Here is an 18,764-nt window from a genome sequence, read left to right as displayed (position 1 = left end):
AAGAATGTAATGAGATGCAAGATTGCTGCTAGTGTGTTTCCAGTTCATCACTGTTTCTATGACTTTTTCTTTGTGGGAAAAAACCCTAAACTTAGCTCTTAAATGTTGATTCTACACTGCATGAAGAGAGGTAATATAAAACTGCTGTGATCAGAATATGGAAACATTTTTCACAATGGCATGGATTGTGGGATAAACTGCTTGTGATACACCTATCCCCTGGAGCCAGCTCTGCTGGGAGCAAAACTGGGATGGAAAAGTTCTGAAATGCCAAAAATTTCTTATCTTGAGCATCTCCCTCCTTGTTTCTTCAGTCTCTCTTGTAGGCAGCCAAGACCATTTTTTTGTATTCTTCCATGTCTAGAGCAGAACAAGTGCTTCCCAGCTTCGGGAGTGTTATTTCACAGCCTGTGTACAGTGCAAGTCAATGTGCTTCAAGTGGAAGTGTATGTGAGGAAGGGTGAGAGGCATTCCTGCAATGCTGACTCACTTCTCACTGAACCAGGCAATTAACTTTTTCAGCTTGCTCTTGGCCACTGGTATGTATGGTGAGAAGCCCCACCAATATTGGTCATAGTTTGCTGGATAAGCAGCACAGGATGCATGAAAGGCTTATGGAACCAATGCACTCGGGTATGCAGCTCATCTGGAGCACCAGTACTGAGACCTCTCTCCTCTGCCTAGCATGGCTTTGCCTCTAGCAAGCATTTCTAAGTCACTGCAGCTGTTCAAGGATGTAAAGATCCCTTTCATTCCTAATTTTGACATTAGGCTCAGACTTCACCAGAATTTCTCTGCGGAAGGCATCTGAACGTCTCACTTCTTTGGAGTAGTTCTTTGTTGTAGGCACAACTGCCACGTAAATACTGTTCCTGAATGAATCAGTCCCATTCATTTTGAACATTTTTAGACATCATTGGGGGAAGAAGGTGTACACAAAACAAGAAAGTGTCCGTATACCATTTGGCAAAGTAGAGCAAGAGTATCTTCTGTTCACTTTCTGGTAGTACTTTCGGAAGTATTGAGCCTTGGAATTAATGGAACTTGGCTTCTCATAAATTTGTGTCATGGTTGCTTTTCAAGTCAAGCATAATGTGAAGTCTTGATTTAAAGATCTTTCCTGCAGCTGGGCTGTTAAATAAACTTTCTGAATTCCTTACCGTCTGATAAAGAGTGGACTCATACCGCAACTTCTCCCACACGCTGTTTCCTTCTTTCTTGTTGTCTACATGCCAATCACAGACTCAGATCTTCAGTGGCAGGGTATCAAGAGGAGAGGAGGAAAGTTCAGCTGAAGGTATTCTAATATGGAGGACTGAAGTGACAAGACACAACTACCACTGCTGGGTGGTGGTATTTATGATACCTCTAAAGCTGGGTCGGAGATCCAGAGTTCGCTTTTGATCCAAGCAGAGAAAGAGGGACACAATTTAATCAAGTGACATTATTAGAAGCTATTTAATTTTCTTAAGTGTTTTGATTTATATAAAAGGACAGATATGACACACTAACACCGCATTATTCATATGTCTGTGACGCAGTTGGCCTCTCACTACTCCCTCTTCTCATAGATCCATTAATGTAATTGATTCCAATAATGGACAGTGCCATCATTGTCTCTATCCCTTCTCAGTGCATGTAACCAGGAGACTCTGGTGTGTTCCCAGATGTTTCTGTCCTGCACCATTTTTCAGACTGTTTGTTCAGAGCTGTGGAGCACCCACTAGCTCATATATTCTCAATCTGCTTAAAAGTACTTAGCATTCCTAAAATCAGGATATTGGAATTTTTTTTGCAGGAAGCTAGACAATATTTTACTTGGGTTTCCATCACTCCAGGACACCTTTGATTTCCTCTAGCTGTGGCTGAACCAGACCCTTTTTTTCATGGTCAGTCTGAGGATGTTCTTTTTATGCCTTAGTTAAGGCAATAGTGATGGAACCAGTTACGTTATCAGGGTGGGTTTAGCCCATTACTTCCATAGCATTACAACACAGATACAGTGGCCTCTTTACATTTCTTGCAGTGCTCTGCACACCTGTTTACTGAAGCCATTAGAATTCAAGTCATGCTAGTTCTGGCACATCTGTGCATCTCTCCCCATTTTCTAAGTGTCCGTCCTGCAATAATGAAGGATTCTTCACAGTCTCATGAAGTGCTGCCATTTCAGCATAATGGACACGGAAGAAATGAAATGGGAAAGTAAAGAAAAATACTTTGTTCTACCTTTTTTTTCTTCCTTGGGCACCTGTTTGTGGGAGAAGAGTTTAAGTCTGTTTTTGGCAGATCCTGTTGAGCGCTGGTGTGGAAGGACACAGAAAACAAGTGTGTTTCCTTTGGGAGCAACTTTCCCTGCTGCAAGCTGAAGAGAGAAGGTAGCCGGAGAGGCTGGGAAGAAAGAGGTCTGTTTCTAGGACTCACTGTGAATTGTGAGAGGGATTTAGTTCCTAGTTTATGATATCCTTATATACCTACAAGACCATCCTGGACCCTGAGACCTGCCAGGCTGCTTATATTAAACCAGAGAATGGTCCTGGGGTTTGGCTTTGGCTGGTCTGTGGACATGGTGTATTCTACAGACGCCATCCCCACTGTGGCTCTTTCATCCTCCAAAACAGGGACCTTTCTGAAGGCAGTCTGCCAGGAGTCATATTGCTCTAGCTACTCTGAATGGTGTGGACATAGCCTGTCTCTCTCAACCCATCATCCTTGGCTGATCATTCTACTAGCCAATTATTTACAGCAACTGGATAAATGAGTGTTTTTTCAGATTCTCTTCTCCATGGATAACTTTGGTGATATCCATTCATGAAGAAGGAAGACTGCAACTGTCCAGAAAGTAAAATTACACTGGGTATTACTGTGGATCTGAGGGGTGAAAGACCTCAGTGCTTTCTAGTAAGCAGTAAATAAACCAAAAGTAACAAATAAACCCCATGTTTTTCACAGGAGGGATTTCAAACATCCTCCAGTTTTCAGTGAAAAAAGGACCTATTTGTTTCTGGCTTTTAAAAAAAGAATATTATTTTTTGTGTATTTTGCCAACAGCTGATAAATATTTCTGCGGATGGACTTTCAAAGAAAAACATGTTTTTCACTCTCTACCAGCCTTTTACTTCCTTGCTTTACACAATTGCAGGAGAGAGTGAGCAGTGAGGAAGGCGGGGGTAGTTTAGCCTTTTACTATATGTCTTTTTTTCCCAGATCCAGTTCTGCTTACAGATATAATACGAGGCAAAACATGTTTTCCTTCATCAAGAAAGGAAACTACAGTTATTTTTTCTGCTGGCTTAAAAAAAAAAAATTCTTCTGCTGCAAAGGTCAGGCTGATGACCTGTATTTCATTTGTAAATAACATTTTGAGACATGCTGGCATTTTCCAGATTGACAGCTGAATGAGTGCTTGTGAGGGCTTGTGGTTTTGAAGAATAAATGCCAAAAATATTAAGAATGGCTGTAATTAGGCTTCTGTTTATGTATATAAATACGATGTTCTTACAGGTATCGGTATGTCTGTACAAATCCATCATCTGATTCTAAATTGAGAAATGGACCTGAAGTTACCGGCATGGCAAAAGCTGAGAAACTTTGTAGCATTAGCTCATTTATATTGCATTTATTGTAGATTATACTGCTAACAGAGTAACTTGTAACGAACGTCTTAGGTGTTATGTAGGCACATGCATGACATCAAGCTGAACTTTTTCTTAATACATATGGTATACATATACCAAATGGAACTACACTTACAGTTGCTAATTATAGCAGTGCAAAACCTTAGTAGGTCTTAGTACTGCTCATGACTGTACACTTTCTAGCAAATCAGGTGTGTGCATGTAAATGTACAAGCATGTGTTACTGAGCACATGAAATCTTCAGATGCAGTACGTAGGCTTGAATGCTTTAATTTTCTTGAGTCCAGCCACAGCTCATTTGAACTTGACCTGCCAAAATGCTGACTATCTACAGCTCTAGTGGCAGCTGTAGGTGCTATGGATGTTAATGGGCTAAAAATCTTTAATTGGCCTTGCAAAAAGGTGAGGAATCTGAATTTTAGTGGCCACTTTGACAGTATCTTTATGGGTGTTTCCTGCTTTTAAATTCTTACTTGCAGCCTGATGTTACACGTTCTATCAATCAAATTAAAATATTTTGGCTTCTTGGTGCCAAGAATATATATTTGCTATATGAATATATATATTCACTATATAGATATATATGAATATATATATTCACCGTATGAGTGAGTAGAAAATGGTATGACTTTAGACAAAGCTATTGTTTTACATTTCCCTGGAAAGCCATATGCCCATTTAAGAGATCTTGTGCAGACAAAACATGGCTATTTGGAATTTTAACAGAGGTAAAAGTGACATAAAATCTGGAGTCTTAACAAACCTATTCATAGTGTAGTAGGTGTTGGTGAAAGGAAAATACTTGGTCTGGCTTAGCAGTTTGGTGAAACAGATATACAAAGCAACAGCAATTTTAATGTGTGTTAAACGTCGAGTACTGCGTCAAATAGCATTCCCAGTTACCTGCAGGGCAGCTGAATCTCATCTGTGTCCTTCAGCTGATTATTTGTGGCAATAATTACAAAATTTAAGGGTTGTTAGTGACACCATGCTGGCCAGGGTGTGATATGCGAAGGGAAAGCTTGTTTTTTAGCTGGGTATTGGAAGAAACAAAATTTACATGGGGACTGTTAACCTGGAAGGTGCCGTGAGTTGCTTCCTGTGTAGCTCCGCAGTGTGCAAAACACGTGCCTTCCCAGCTGCCGGGGGAATCTCTTGGGATGCTGCAAAGCTGTACATGGTGCCACCAACTGGTATGAATGCAATTTGTAAAAGACAGGAAATGAATGCCCAGATAGGGCCAGCTACCTCATGATCATCACACTTACTGTACTTTTCCCAGGGATCTGGCTGGTACTGGGATTGTTGTGTTGGGAATATTACTTAGATAGACAGGTAAACAAATTCTCCAGGTCGTGCAGTGTGTGGCTGAGAAGGTCATCTGTCATAATACATAACTTAAGTCTACATGTTGCACCCGTGTCACCACTGACTCTGCTGTCTGAGCAGTTCACAGAACTCATTGCTGTTTCTCCAGGGGAAGGTCTGCTGTTCATTTTAATGTGCCCGTTTTCCCTGGGAAACATTAATCTTTTTGCTTATTTTTATGCCTGTTGACTTCCTTCTGCTCAAATGCTTTTGGGAAAGCTGGTGGGATTGGTACCCATTCCCCGGAGCGTGACTTGCATTAAATGCAGGTCATGAGCATTTTGGCAGAGATTTTTCCATCCAAGAAGTCACCAGGGACAGTCAAAGGGGAACGCTGTCTTTCCCTGACCAGGCAGGTGCAGCAGGCTATTTTCAGACATGTGCTACTGATTAAATAACTGCTGGTGAGCACCACAGTAAAATTGTCGTGTTGGTTTTGAGCACTGAGTTAATGTTGTGCTTTTTTACCTCGGGGAGAGTTCTGGAAAGCAACAAACGACTCCTTCCTCAAAAACCCAGCACTTCTGTATAATTACTTCCTTGGAAAAATTAGCTTCCTGTTTTCAGTCCCTCTCCAGAAGGGCTTCCTCATCCCTCTGTGAAGCTTTCACTTTGACAACCTCAGGACGATGGCAGCATCTCTTTACCCTGGGAATGCTGGCCACAGAGGGCCTTGGGCCTTGCCCACACACTGGCAGCCCACTCTGCCTGTGGGCACTTGCCCTCTTCAGCCTTGTGCCCCAGCAGGATCAGCCCTGCAGTTCCCCCGCCCTTGGTGGCTGCAGAGCAAAGGGTTGCAACTGTTTCTTCAGCTGACTGAAGCCTTCCCCTTTGCAGCACTGAGGGAGACACTGCCTACGTTAGATTGAATGTATAAATACAGCTGCTGTTTATTGCCTTGTTTTTCAAGGAAAGCCTTCATTACATTCAGAAACTCAGGGAATTTCCACTATTTTTCTCAGCATCGTCCCCCCCCTTGGCCTTTGGACACAGACATTGTGTTGTTTTGACGTAATTTCAAGCAAATATTTTGCCACCGAGAGGCAGTGCAGGGTCACAGAGGTCCTCCAGGCTTGGGTTTCAGGCTTTCAGCCCTCCCCAGTAAACAATAGCTCTATAACTCATTAAAACTCCCTTTTGATTACTTTTTCCTGTTTCTGATTGTTTTGGAGCAGCAGGGGTGGATTCCACACTCAACAAACTTCTTTTTCCTGCTGCTAAATTTAAATGTCGCTGAACTGAAAGGAGTTGCTAATCTCTTTGACAATAACTCCATCAAGTAGAAATACAACCGTAAACAAGATTTTAGGCTATTTATGAATGCTGCAAGGGACTTATGACTTGGTTTTGCAGAATAATTTTTATCTCTATGAATTTTTTTTAACTGTCTTTTCAGACAGAAAAGTTACCCAAACCCTAGCCCTTACTTTCTCTCATGGTTACTGTAGCCTCCTCATTTTCAGATTTAGTAATAGTCATGTTCTCGCATCATGGCCTGCCTGAAACAAAGCTGGTAATCACCTTCCTTGCTTGTCTCCTATCCTCATCAAATTCATACATTATCTTCTGCTTCACATCATTGATTTAGATCAGGTCTCAGGATGCAGAGGGTGCCCGAGCCTCTCACTGGTAACCGATGGCAGTAGCAAGAGCAGCTGTGAGACGTGTGACCAGGTGGATGATCTGCTCAGCGTGGTGGCAGAGCTGTGAGAGGAGGTTAAGGAGCATCAGGGAGTTGGAGAAAGAGATTGACTCGATGAACCATGCTCTGCCCTCCCTGAGACAGAAGCAGGAACAGCCACCAGAAAAAAAACAAGATCAAGGGGGTACTGTATCCTCCCCCTGCAAGGCTGAAGGCAGTAGCTTAAAGGGAGGGAGTGAATGGAGGCAAGTCCATGCTCGGAGCGGTAGGCAATCCCCCTCCTTGCCCACCTCACCTCCTCAGGTGTCTCTGTACAACAGGCAAGAGACTCTGGACTCTGGATGTGGAAGGACAGTCCATGGATGAAGTGGACAAGGGTCCAGATACACCAGAGGTGCTGCCAAGGACAGAAAGGCCTACCCTCTGCATCACGACCACCTCCACAAGGAAGAAAAGATGGGTTATAGTTGTAGGTGACTCCCTTGTGAGGGGAACCAAAGGTCCAATATACCAGACAGACCCTTCTTTTAGGGAAGTCTGCTGCCTCCCTGGGGCCTGGGTTAAGGACATCACTAGGAAACTTCCTAGCCTTGTGCAGCCCTTGGACTATTACCCACTACTACTCTTCCATGTGGGTGGAGATGAAGCTGCAACTCATAGTCCAAGACCAATCAAAAGAGACTTCAGGGCCTTGGCATGGTTGGTAAGGGAATCTGGAGCACAGGTTACTTTTCCTTCCCTCCTTCCAGTTGCGGGCAGCGACACAGGAAGGAACAGACAGGTCCAGTCTGTTAATGCATGGCTCTGTGGCTGATGCCACCACCACAATTTCATTTTTTTTGATAACAGGACAGCCTACATGCAACCTGGCTTGCTGGCTTCAGATGGGATTAACCTTTCTCAAAGGGGGAAGAGGGTCTTTGCTCACAAGCCAGCAGGCCTTACTGATGGGGCTTTAAACTAGACTTGAAGAGGGAGTGGGATAGTATCAGGCTCACCCACGACAAGCTGTGGGATGACACACCAATATTAGAGGGACGGAGTGCTAGCGAGGCCCCTCAGCCTGTTGCACCAGAGAAAGACCTCAGAGAAACTAAAGGAGGTTCCTCTAAGAGGGTGACACGTCCAACGGCCCAGATGAAGTGCCTGTACACCAATGCATGCAGCATGGGCAACAAACAGGAGCTGGAAGCCACTGTGCTGCTAGAAAACTATGACCTGGTCACCATTACTGAAACTTGGTGTGATGAATCCCATGACTGGAGTGCGGCTGTCGATAGCTACAGACTGTTCAGAAGGGACAGCTGAGGAAGGAAGGCCAGAGGCATTGCCCTCTACATCAAGAAATGGATAGAGTGCGAAGAGTTGTCTCTGAGGAATAGCTGTGAGCAGGTCGAAAGCTTATGGGTAAGAATCAGGGACTGAGGCAACAAAAGAAACCTTGTGGTTGGTGTCTACTACAGGCTGCCTGATCAAGGGGAGTCTATTGACGAAGCCTTCTCACTCCAGCTACAGGAGGCATCTGCTCACAGGCTCTTGTCCTGCTACGGGACTTCAACCACTCTGACATCTGCTGGAAAAGTAGCACAGCGAGTTGTAGAAAATCCAGGAGACTCCTGGAGTGCATGGAGGATAACTTCCTATGCCAGGTAATAGCCCTACCAGAGGGGATCCCATACTGGACCTGTTGGTCACTAACGCATGTGAGCTAATTGGTGATGTCAAGATTGGAGGCAGCCTGGGTTGCAGTGATCATGCACTGGTGGAGTTTGCAGTCCTGAGTGAAATGGTGCAGGCGAAGAGTAAAGTCAGGACCCTGAATTTTAGCAAAGCAAAATTCCAGCTCTTCAGGGAGTTAGTAAATAGGACCCGTTGGGAAACTGCCCTCAGGAACAAGGGAGCAGAACAGATCTGGCAGATCTTTAAGGATGCTTTCCATGGACCTCCAGAGCTCTCGATCCCCAGGTGTAAGAAATCAGGAAAGGAAGGCAAGAGACCAGCATGGCTGAGTGGAGACCTGATGGGCAAACTGAAGGGCAAGAAGGAAATGCACAGGCATTCCCCAGGAAGCAGGGACAGGTATCCTGGGATGAGTACAGGGGCACTGCCCGGTTGTGCAGGGGTGAGGTCAGGAGGGACAAGGCGTGGCTGGAGCTGAAATTGGCAAAGGATGCAAAGAATAATAAGAAGGGCTTCTACAGATAGGTTAGCCAGAAAAGAAAGGTCAAAGAAAGTGTACCCTCCTTGATGAGCAAGACTGGCAAACTGGTAACAATGGATGAGGAGAAGGCTGAGGTACTCAGCAACTTCTTTGCCTCAGTCTTCACTGGCAGTGTTTCTTCTCACACCTCTTGAGGAGATGGACTGCAAGACAGAGACTGGAGGAGCAGCGTCCCTCACACTGTAACAGAAAATCAGGTTCTTGACCACCTGAGGAACCTCAACACGCACAAGTCTATGGGACCTGATGAGATGCATCCCAGAGTCCCGAGGGAATTGGCTGATGTAGTTGCCAAGCCACTCTCCATGATATTTGAAAAGTCCTGACAGTCTGGTGAAGTCCCTGGAGACTGGCAAAAGGGTAGCATTGCACCCATTTTTAAAAAAGGGAGTGAGGAGGACCTGGGAACTACCGACTTGTCAGCCTCACCTCTGTGCCTAGGAAGATCATGGAAGAGATCCTCCTAGAAGCTATGCTAAGGCATAGGGAGGGCAAGGAGGTGATTCAAGGCAGTCAGCATGGCTTCACCAAGGGCAAGTCCTGCCTGACAAATCTAGTGGCCCTCTATGATGGAGTGACCAAATCAGTGTACAATGGAAGAGCTGCTGATGTTGTCTATGTGGACTTCTGTAAGGCCTTTGACACAGTCCCCCACAACATCCTGCTCTCTAAATTGGAGAGAGATGGATTTGATGGGTGGACTATTCAATAGATGAGGAATTGGTTGGGTGGTCATATCCAGAAGGTAGTGACCAATGGCTCAATGTCCAGATGGAGACTGGTGACAAGCGGTGTCCCTCAGGGGCCTGTCTTGAGACTAATACTGTTTAATATCTTCATCAATGACATAGACAGTGGGATCAAGTGCACCCTCAGCAAGTTTACAGAAGAAACCAAGCTGAGTGGTGCGGGTGACCCAAGTGCAGAGTCCTGCACCTGGGGTGGGACAACCCCAGATATCAGTACAGGCTGGGGGATGAAGGGATTGAGAGCAGCCCAGCTGAGAAGGACTTGGGGGTACTGGTGGATGAAAAGCTGGATGTGAGCCAGCGATGTGCTCTTACAGCCCAGAAGGCCAACCATATCCTCGGCTGCATCAAAAGAAGCGTGGCCAGCAGGTTGAGGGAGGTGATTCTGCCCCTCTGCTCCGTTCTGGTGAGACCCCACCTGGAGTCCTGTGTGCAGCTCTGGACTTCTCAGCACAGGAAAGGCATGGACCTGTTGGAGAGGGTCCAGATGAGGCCACAAAAATGCTCAGAGGGATGGAACACCTCTCCCATGAGGACAGGCTGAGTTGGGGTTATTCAGCCTGCAGAAGAGAAGGCTCCAGGGAGACCTTACTGCAGCCTTCCAGTACTTCAAGGGGGCTTATGAGAAAGATGAGGACAGACTTTTTAGCAAGGCCTGTTGCAAGAGGACAAGGGTAACGTTTTTAAACTAAAAGAGAGTAGATTTTGACTAGATATAAGGAAGGAATTTTTCACAATGAGGGGGGTGAAACAGTGGCACAGGTTGCCCAGAGAGGTGGTAGATGCTCCCCCCCCGGAAACATTCCAGGTCAGGTTGGATGGGGCGCTGAGCAACCTGATCTAGTTGAAGATGTCCCTGCTCACTGCAGGGGGGTTGGACTAGATGACCTCTAAAGGTCCCTTCCAACACAAACTACTCTATGATTCTATGATTCAGCACTCCTATCTCTGCCTTCACAGATTTTCACCACATGGTTTTCTCCTGCTTACAAGTCCCCGGATATATATGATCTACCTGTAAAACTCCCTCACCCAGATTGTGAGTTTCTTGCCAATTTGTACCTTCCATCCTTTTTTATATCATGAGTAAGCTCTTGAAATTTTTCCACCACCTCCTTTTTCCTTGTAGGCCAGATATAGATTAATCAATTAATAATTTTCTTTAATGGACAGGAAGGAGAACTTAGGCAAGTGATTTGCAAAGAATCCCATTTCAATGAAAAATATGTGCATGTTTACCCAGCCACATCCTTGTTTCATGTACACTGCCCACACTTATCTAGACACTAATTTGCTTAATCTGTACTAATCTACCACGAAACCTTTTTTGTAGGTGTCATGCAAAAAGTGGTAAAATTACCAGTTGAAATGGAATCTGTATAGCATGGGTCCACATGTGGATTTAATTAGTATGACAATAGTTAGTTTATGTTATTTTTAAACCTCTGACTAGGATCTATGGGGGAACAAAGTATGAACATGTATACGGATACAGTGTATCTTGAAGACCTCTTGGTCAATTTGCTGTTATTATTTGTTAAGCACGTCAAGGAAAAATACATTTTTCCTGCCCAAAGAGCTGACATCTTAAATGAAACTGAAACAGACTGCAAGAAGCTGATAAATATTGATATTTTTATTACTTCTGTTGCTATTGGCGCAGTTTTAAGCACCCTCTGGGCAGAACATCTGTAAGATGACAGTGTGGTAGATCCTAGGGTGGGCTCTGTGCCTAGAAGGCAGAATGACAAAAAGACACTTCCTAGAACAGACTACACAGCTTTTTCTTTTTAGCAGCCTGGCTGTCAAAGTTGTCCTTTGCACTAGGATCCAGGGACAGAGAGAGACCTGTTCCATCTTTAGTGGGTGCTGTGTAGTCCTTCAAAGTTTGCTACCACAGTAATGAAACTATGGTACCTGTCCTTAATGACTATGGATCCAGATGTAATAGGCAAATTGGATAATACCTGCCCTGAGCTTCACAGAAATACTTCCATAAACCTCCTGGAAAGATCAGGAGGCTATACCGGTCCCCTGCAGAGCGGTGAATGGCTGCCACTAAGCAACTACACAGCTCTTGTGTCCTAATAGGACATGCTTATTCTCAGCAGGTTTCCAATGGCTTCACCAGAATTACACCAGAAGGTAATTTGGCCCTATGTTTGTCTTGAAGCCACCTCCCAGGGCTGTGCTCCCATATTTACATGATTTTGAGTATTATGTAATTGACCTCAGTTAAACTGCTGAGTGGTCAAGTCAGCTTAAGTGACTGGTCATGGTAGCTGGTATATATTGTATCTTACCGTACTGGTATAACCTGGCCACTGAACAACCTCACAATGCTTGTGTTTTGTTAGTTAGTTTTGAAGATTATGAGCTTTTCATCAGGTTCAACTGAACTGTCAGGCATCTAAATATAAATATGCTTATTGTTTATAGATATTTACATATGTACTTGTATAGGTATTTATGCACACAGACACTGATTATTGTGTGCATATAGACATTCGTTTACTGTATATAAATATAAATATGTACACACTTATAATTGTTTTTTAAGAAGAATTAAAGAAAATAACACACATATGCTGTCCTAAAGAAACTTTGAAAATTAAAAGAAATATAATTGTTCTCCTGGAACAAGTATTTCTGTGTTTCAATTTTTTTTTTTTTGGCATACTGTGTAAGAATGTGACTCATGTTTTTGTGGAACATAATTTAAAAAAAGCACACGAATGAGATATGATTTTTTACAGCTGGGCTTCAAAACTATCTTTCCAATTTAACACCTTGAAAAGACAAGGTAAATATAGGAGATGTAATTGCTCTTCCCCATTTGCTATAGCTCTGCTCTGCAGTTATATTTTCTATTTTGATTCTGCCATGCTGCATGCGGTGTGACCTTTGAAAGATAGCAGTGAAGTTTCTAAGTATGTTGGCAGTGTCTCTGGCCACACATGAGGTGACCCTATCAATTGTGAGATCCAGATGTGAAGGACTGAACAGTGTTTTTCCCAGCAACAGCATTTGGGTCTCTCAGCACCTTCCTGACTGCTCTATTACAAGCACTTCTTGGCTTGCTTTGGAGCAGCTGTGAGGCTTGTGGTTCGGGTTATGTATGGGAGGAAGGCTGTTCCTTCACACTGTTTTGCTAAGGGAGAGCATGGGGAGCTCACATTTGTCTCTCAAAATCTCTGCATTCTGCTCAACTTCAAAGGAGATAAGCATGGGGGGTGGGGATGAAATGATAACAGCTGGCTGGAACAGGGTTTGTTTTCCATAATGAAGTAATTTAGCCAAGCTATAGGATAAAAGAAAGCCTTCAAATTTTTCCAGCTCTTCTGAGACATTTCGGAACAAGCTTAATAAGGTGCAGGCACCCTTCTGACTTCTAATAGTTTCAGATGGGGTTCTGTCTCTGAATAGTCATCTTATCCAACTAAGCTTTTCTATTATCAATTTCTATCAAAGATTTCACAGTATGTGTTTTTCTTCTTCAGCAACTTGGGAAAGAAAAAATGCTCTAGGTTAAATATAGAGACAAAAGTAATTAAATCTCTCTTTGCTTCTGGTGTTTGTGTGTGTAGTAGTCTTATGAAAAAGTGCAGATGGAACAGGGAATTCTTCCAAATGGTGAAATTGTGATTTCGTGGAGTATTACAAAAGCAGCAAACTCTGCATCTTAGCCTTTTAGAAATGCTTCACCTAGACCCATGACTCCCTAACTCTTTTGGATCCTATTTTCCATATGGAAATGACTCCACCAAGTAGTCTTTCCATCAAAGCTTTAATTGGAAAAGTTGTGAAGGTAATACGACTTCATAGAGAGCTGGCCACAGAGCATCATTTCTGTGGCCTCATGAGGCACCTCATGGAATCCAGCTTGGAATCCACTGACTGAAAAAGCTTTCTGCTGGAAAAAAACAATTGAGTTTTCAGCAAAAGATGTGTTCCTGTGAAAGTATCTGCTTTTTATGGCAAGTTTCAGTTTTTCACTTCAAAAAAAATGTGAAAATGCTATATGCCTTCAAACACCACCAAATCTCAGTTCAGTACAGCATGATAGTTCCTGTGGGCACTGTCCACTTGAATACCAAGGTTCCCTGCACTGGCTTCTTGTGTCCTTTATTGTACTCGGGCCCGTTTGAGGCAAGGATCCTCTCTGCTATGTTTGTGTACAGTATCAAGGGACTACCCCATCTCTGATTTGGGACAATTTTGTGCTAATGCAATATCCAATGAAAACTATGATAGTGATTATTCACCTTAATTTACAATGAAAGCAATTAAAAAACTTCCTACAGTAAAATATGCCCATAAGGATGAAATTCTCTCTTCCTGTCTCTTTGGTTTAACAAAATTCAGAGATACATAATTGGTTTTGCATTTGCTTAATTTCCTATTTTCTTTCTCTCTTCTCTCATTTCATGCTTTATTTTCTCTTTTCTCTCTTTTCTTTGACAGAGCTGTTCTTTCAGTCAGACACTGGGTAGTATGGTCCTCTTGCCACACTTACAAGCCAGACCAAATGCAGGATTTGCTGCATAAGCAGACCAGCAATTTCTGCCCATCTGTCGGGTAGGAGATTAGTATGTGCACATTAGAGCCAGATGATCAGGAAGCAGGAAAAATGCTCAGAGAAACATTTGAAAAAGTTTCCTTCCTAGAAAACCTTCCTCACTTGCATGTGCCATGCACAATTTTTCCTATGCAGCAATCTTGCTTTGATGGAAAATTCTTTCTCAACCTAAGAACAACTGCCAGGTTTATAGCTGCGATTTTGTTTGTCCTAACACTGATGCCTCCTTTTCTTAACAAAAAATCTTGGGTTTTAACAAAAGTGAAAGTAAAAAGGTTTGCATTCTGCACTTGATCATGTCTCCAGAAAGAACTGAAGCCAAAGCCTGAAGTAAGACTCCAGTCAAAGGCATTTTTAAAATCCAGATTCCAAATTTGCTCTGCTAATCTTGACCTAGAGTAATTCTTGCACAGTCCGGCTTATTTGTGAAGAGTAATTTACAACTCTTGGATGTGATCCCAGTTCTGAAACCAGGTGCTCATTATCATAAAATAGGGACTATATTCCACTAGACGAAGATGTGCAGATGATAGAGACAACCAGTTTATTTCAGTTTGTTCACCAAAGCTGTCAAGTTGTACTAAAAATTCATTAGCACCGTACACTTTTCTCTCTCTAAGCACAGCAGGTTAATTTATAGAGTATGAAATGAAAAGGAGATGCTACCGATATAAACATGGCAGATCAAATCCTCTGCATGCACTGAGCAGTGGAACATTTTTGTTTTTATTTAGATGAGGTGTGAGCCCATAAGAAGTAGCAAGATATAGCTTTCCCCAGGGTTTGATACCATGAAGCTAAACAGACCTCCCATCCATCTCTGCAAGCAGTGATGGTTCTCTTCTTCCTCTGTGGTGCAAAACTCTTTTTCCCTCTGATTGTATCAAATCTATTCAGTCCTCTCTCCTAAGACCTCTCTGGACCACGAAATCATCTCTTCTTCTGCTCAGGTATCTCACCAGCTTGTCACACAACCTCATTTTTTGCCTTTAGATATTAATTTCTTCCTCCTTGTCTCTTCTTTGAGTGCTGTTTGAGGACTTGGTGAGACATAACCCTTCCTGAGAAGACTGGAACGTTTGGAGGAGGGCTGAAAATGAAGGTTTGAATTCTTCTACCAACCAGGGAAGAAAAAGGTTGTGTGGAAATTCATTTTTCTCTTGTATAGTTGCTTCCCATTAAACTGGAATGACTTTCCATACTGTGCTGTTGCCACTGAAGTATCATAAAACATCCTTAAGGTTATCAATCTGGCATATTTTGGTCCTGAAATTTGATTGTGGGATACAAGTGTCCAGTAGGTCTTTAGAAGAAGCTAATAACTGCATCTCAAAGCTGAGTTTGCTGAACTCCATTGTCTTTTGAGGACTCTTTGGAAATCTTGTGTAAAATTTTGTGGCAAAGCAACTAGGGTCTCATAAAGCTGCCTTCCTTGATAGCCGCAGTTTGGGGGTTGCTAAAGTTAGCTGGTGACTGCTTGGAATAAGCAAATCTGTGTTTGCAGTTTTCAGTGCCTTGCAAAATGAAGACTGATGTAAGTTGTTGCCACTCTGATCCAAATAGCTGTTTTTTCAGCAATCAGTACTTGCCTCCATACATCACCAAAGTCTGTATCTTCCATTTTTACAGTGAGGAATTCTTTGTCACTTTGATATTACATGGCTGGAGCAATTTATTTAAACTAGGACCTGAATAGAATTTTGCTTCACTTCTACTCTCACAAGCTGGCTCTGTGGAGCTAATTAAATCAAGCTCGGGACCAAGCAGCTGCTGTACTGCTTATATTTATTGACCTCTGAAAGCCAACAAGGGGAGAACATCCTTACAATTATAGGATGAACAGCATTTTACGGAGAAATGCAATGGCTTTTTACAACTAATGTAGCAGACATAGTGTTTTATTAAAAAATAATAAGGAAGATTATGAAATTATTGTCATAGTCTTCAGCCTAATTTTTCTCTGCCTTTCTTCATTTTCAAGCATAAGTTGTCACCCAGGTCTCCCTGCACTTGTTCCCAGGTGCAGAAGCAAAAAAGGGAAAAAAAAAGTATATTACAAAAGACTTTGACAAATTTTTGATGATTTCTGTGAAGCACTCTGGTACTTTGGGGTTGAGTGCTGTGTGAGCACTTTGGATAGAACATATCTAAATAGCAGTATTTGTCTCTGAGAGAGCTAGGCTGCAAAATACCCAAGTGCATTCACTTTGGCAGAACACCAGAAACAGGGACTTTAGGGGCCGGAGTTCCTGTTATAATTCTAAAAACATCTCACATGGGAATAGAAAGAGGTGCAAATAGAAAGAGATTGGGAATAAAAAGAGATGAGGTCTGAAGCATCCTGACTTTATAACGTTTGAACTTTTCAAGGAAGCAGCTGCAAATGCAGGAACACTTCAGGAAAGGTGAGCTGTTTGCCAGACTTTGCCCAAAGTATTTGGGTGTCTTGTAACAGCTGAGAGCAGGCCTGTGTGTTTGGGGCAAGGAAAGCTTTGGAGATGGTTCTTGGAGAGCTTGGGTTCTTGGATTCACTGTGCTTTCATTTACCTTGGAGGTACTGTCACCAGCACACTTGTATGCTTTAAAGCATCAATTGATCACAAGAGCAGGTCAGTCATTGGAGCCTGCAACACCTGCCAGTGCTCACACAACTGATGACCACAGCACCCAAGTATTGCTTAGTATACACCAAGAGTTCCTGCTTCCTGGTGAGTGGCTTAGCAGTCGTGTCAATGTTGACCTTTGAGAGAAAAGCCTTTTTATTTATGCAGATCTTCATGCAAGTCTGTCACCTTAGTCTACAAACAGCCAGGACCATCCTATGGTTGTTAATGCTCACTTTGTTTAGTCTTATGCTTTTATGGAACCTTAGCTTTCTTCTTCTACCAAGACTTTGTTGTCTGGAGTACCATCTGAGGGGATGCAAATGAGCGGTTGATGATTTGATGGCTGCTGCTAGTTGGGAACAAATGAGATCACAATTATATTCTCTGCCTTTTCTCTGTTTTTTTTGATTTCTGTAAAGTTACATTCATAATTACCACTCAACAGAGGATACTGAGGTCTTCAAGAAACTGAAAGAGAACACTGTTAACAAACAGTAACCCAGCACTAAGAATAACCGGGGAACTTCTTTGATGGCCTTCCCTTTAATAGATATATGATATGCCATTAGCAGTTATCTGCTGGTGAAATGTACTTGTAAAACAAAGGAAGTTATTTCATGGACATTTACAAGAATGTGAAGCCTTCTAAATCCACAAAGACTGCACATTTCTGACCTACCTTCTACCCAGTTTCTTCTCTATGCATGGATAGTCTATGCAAGTAGTTCTTCGGGAGGTTTGCTTCCCCCCAAAAGGGTGAGACAAGTTATTAAATTATTTTTAGCAATCACAAAGTTATGATATTATCAAGGCAGTGGTGCAGGGCAAACCATATGCCTTTCTGGTCACCACCAACCTAACAGCATTAATGTTCCTTAGGGAGAAGAGATAACATGGGCTCAACATCATGAACCCTCATTCAGGTACACTACCAAGAGATGTGCAGCATTTAAAAACATGTTAGCTGGAAGGTCAGGGATAAAGCCCATGGTTAGCGATAATCCATTTCAGACAGGTAATTTATGTACAACTAATGGAGAGCAATGTCTCTCAATATGTTCTGCTGAAGTCAGTGAAGCTCTGTTGCTCTTTACTGGGACTTAATGTACCCCTGTTGCATAAGCAGATGGGCTAGAAATTTAGAGGTCCTTTCTCTAGTTTTTCTGAATGGTATCACCTCACAGCACTAACGTGAGTGCTGTTAAGTGTTACCGCTGGCAACTCTGAAATATTTTACAGTGGAGGGAAGCTCCAGTGCAAGCCTTGGGCATGCTATAAGCCCCACGGCAAAGATAAAATTTCTAATGTTCCTTTTGTAGTAAAAGCAAAATCTTTATGTAATACTTGTCCTAAGTATTACTGATATCCAAGGACTTGTGAATTAATTTCAGTGTCTTCTATACTCACTAGTTCATCAAATTCTTTGCCTTATCCTCAGAAAGGACTTGTGCCTCCACTGTAAAATGGGAGCATTTGCCATTTCACCTTTTCTTCAGGAATAAAAGGGAACACCTTTTTGCACTGTCTGGAGGTGGGAATGCTACTAGGTGACAACTAGTGGGTTTAAAATCTGAATGGGAACTTAAAAGTCACCATGACATAATACCACACTCTGGGATATTGTTGCTTCCACAGCATGACTCTTGTTCCTGCCTGCATGCGCAAGCATGGTTTGTTTGTGGTGATCTTCAGGGAGATATATTTCCATGTATCTTGCGTGCCTCTGTCATGACAAGTAATATACCACTGTGGAGTATGCTGTTAGAGGTACAGATTTCTGTATAAACAGAGCTGCATGAATTATCCTTTATACTCATGACAGGCTCTTTTGAAGCATGACAAAACACATTGGTTGTATATACTAAGTTAATGACTTACTAAGATTTATTAAGTCAACACCACTATATCTTTACATTTTTTTTAGCTACTCCCAATATATAAAAAATTAGTATGGAGTTTCCAGG

This window comes from Phaethon aethereus (genome assembly GCF_964289735.1).
Source record: "Phaethon aethereus genome assembly, chromosome: 11".
Classification (NCBI taxonomy): domain Eukaryota; kingdom Metazoa; phylum Chordata; class Aves; order Phaethontiformes; family Phaethontidae; genus Phaethon; species Phaethon aethereus.
The sequence above is the reverse complement of the archived record's forward strand: the minus strand, read 5'-3'. Positions refer to the sequence as shown.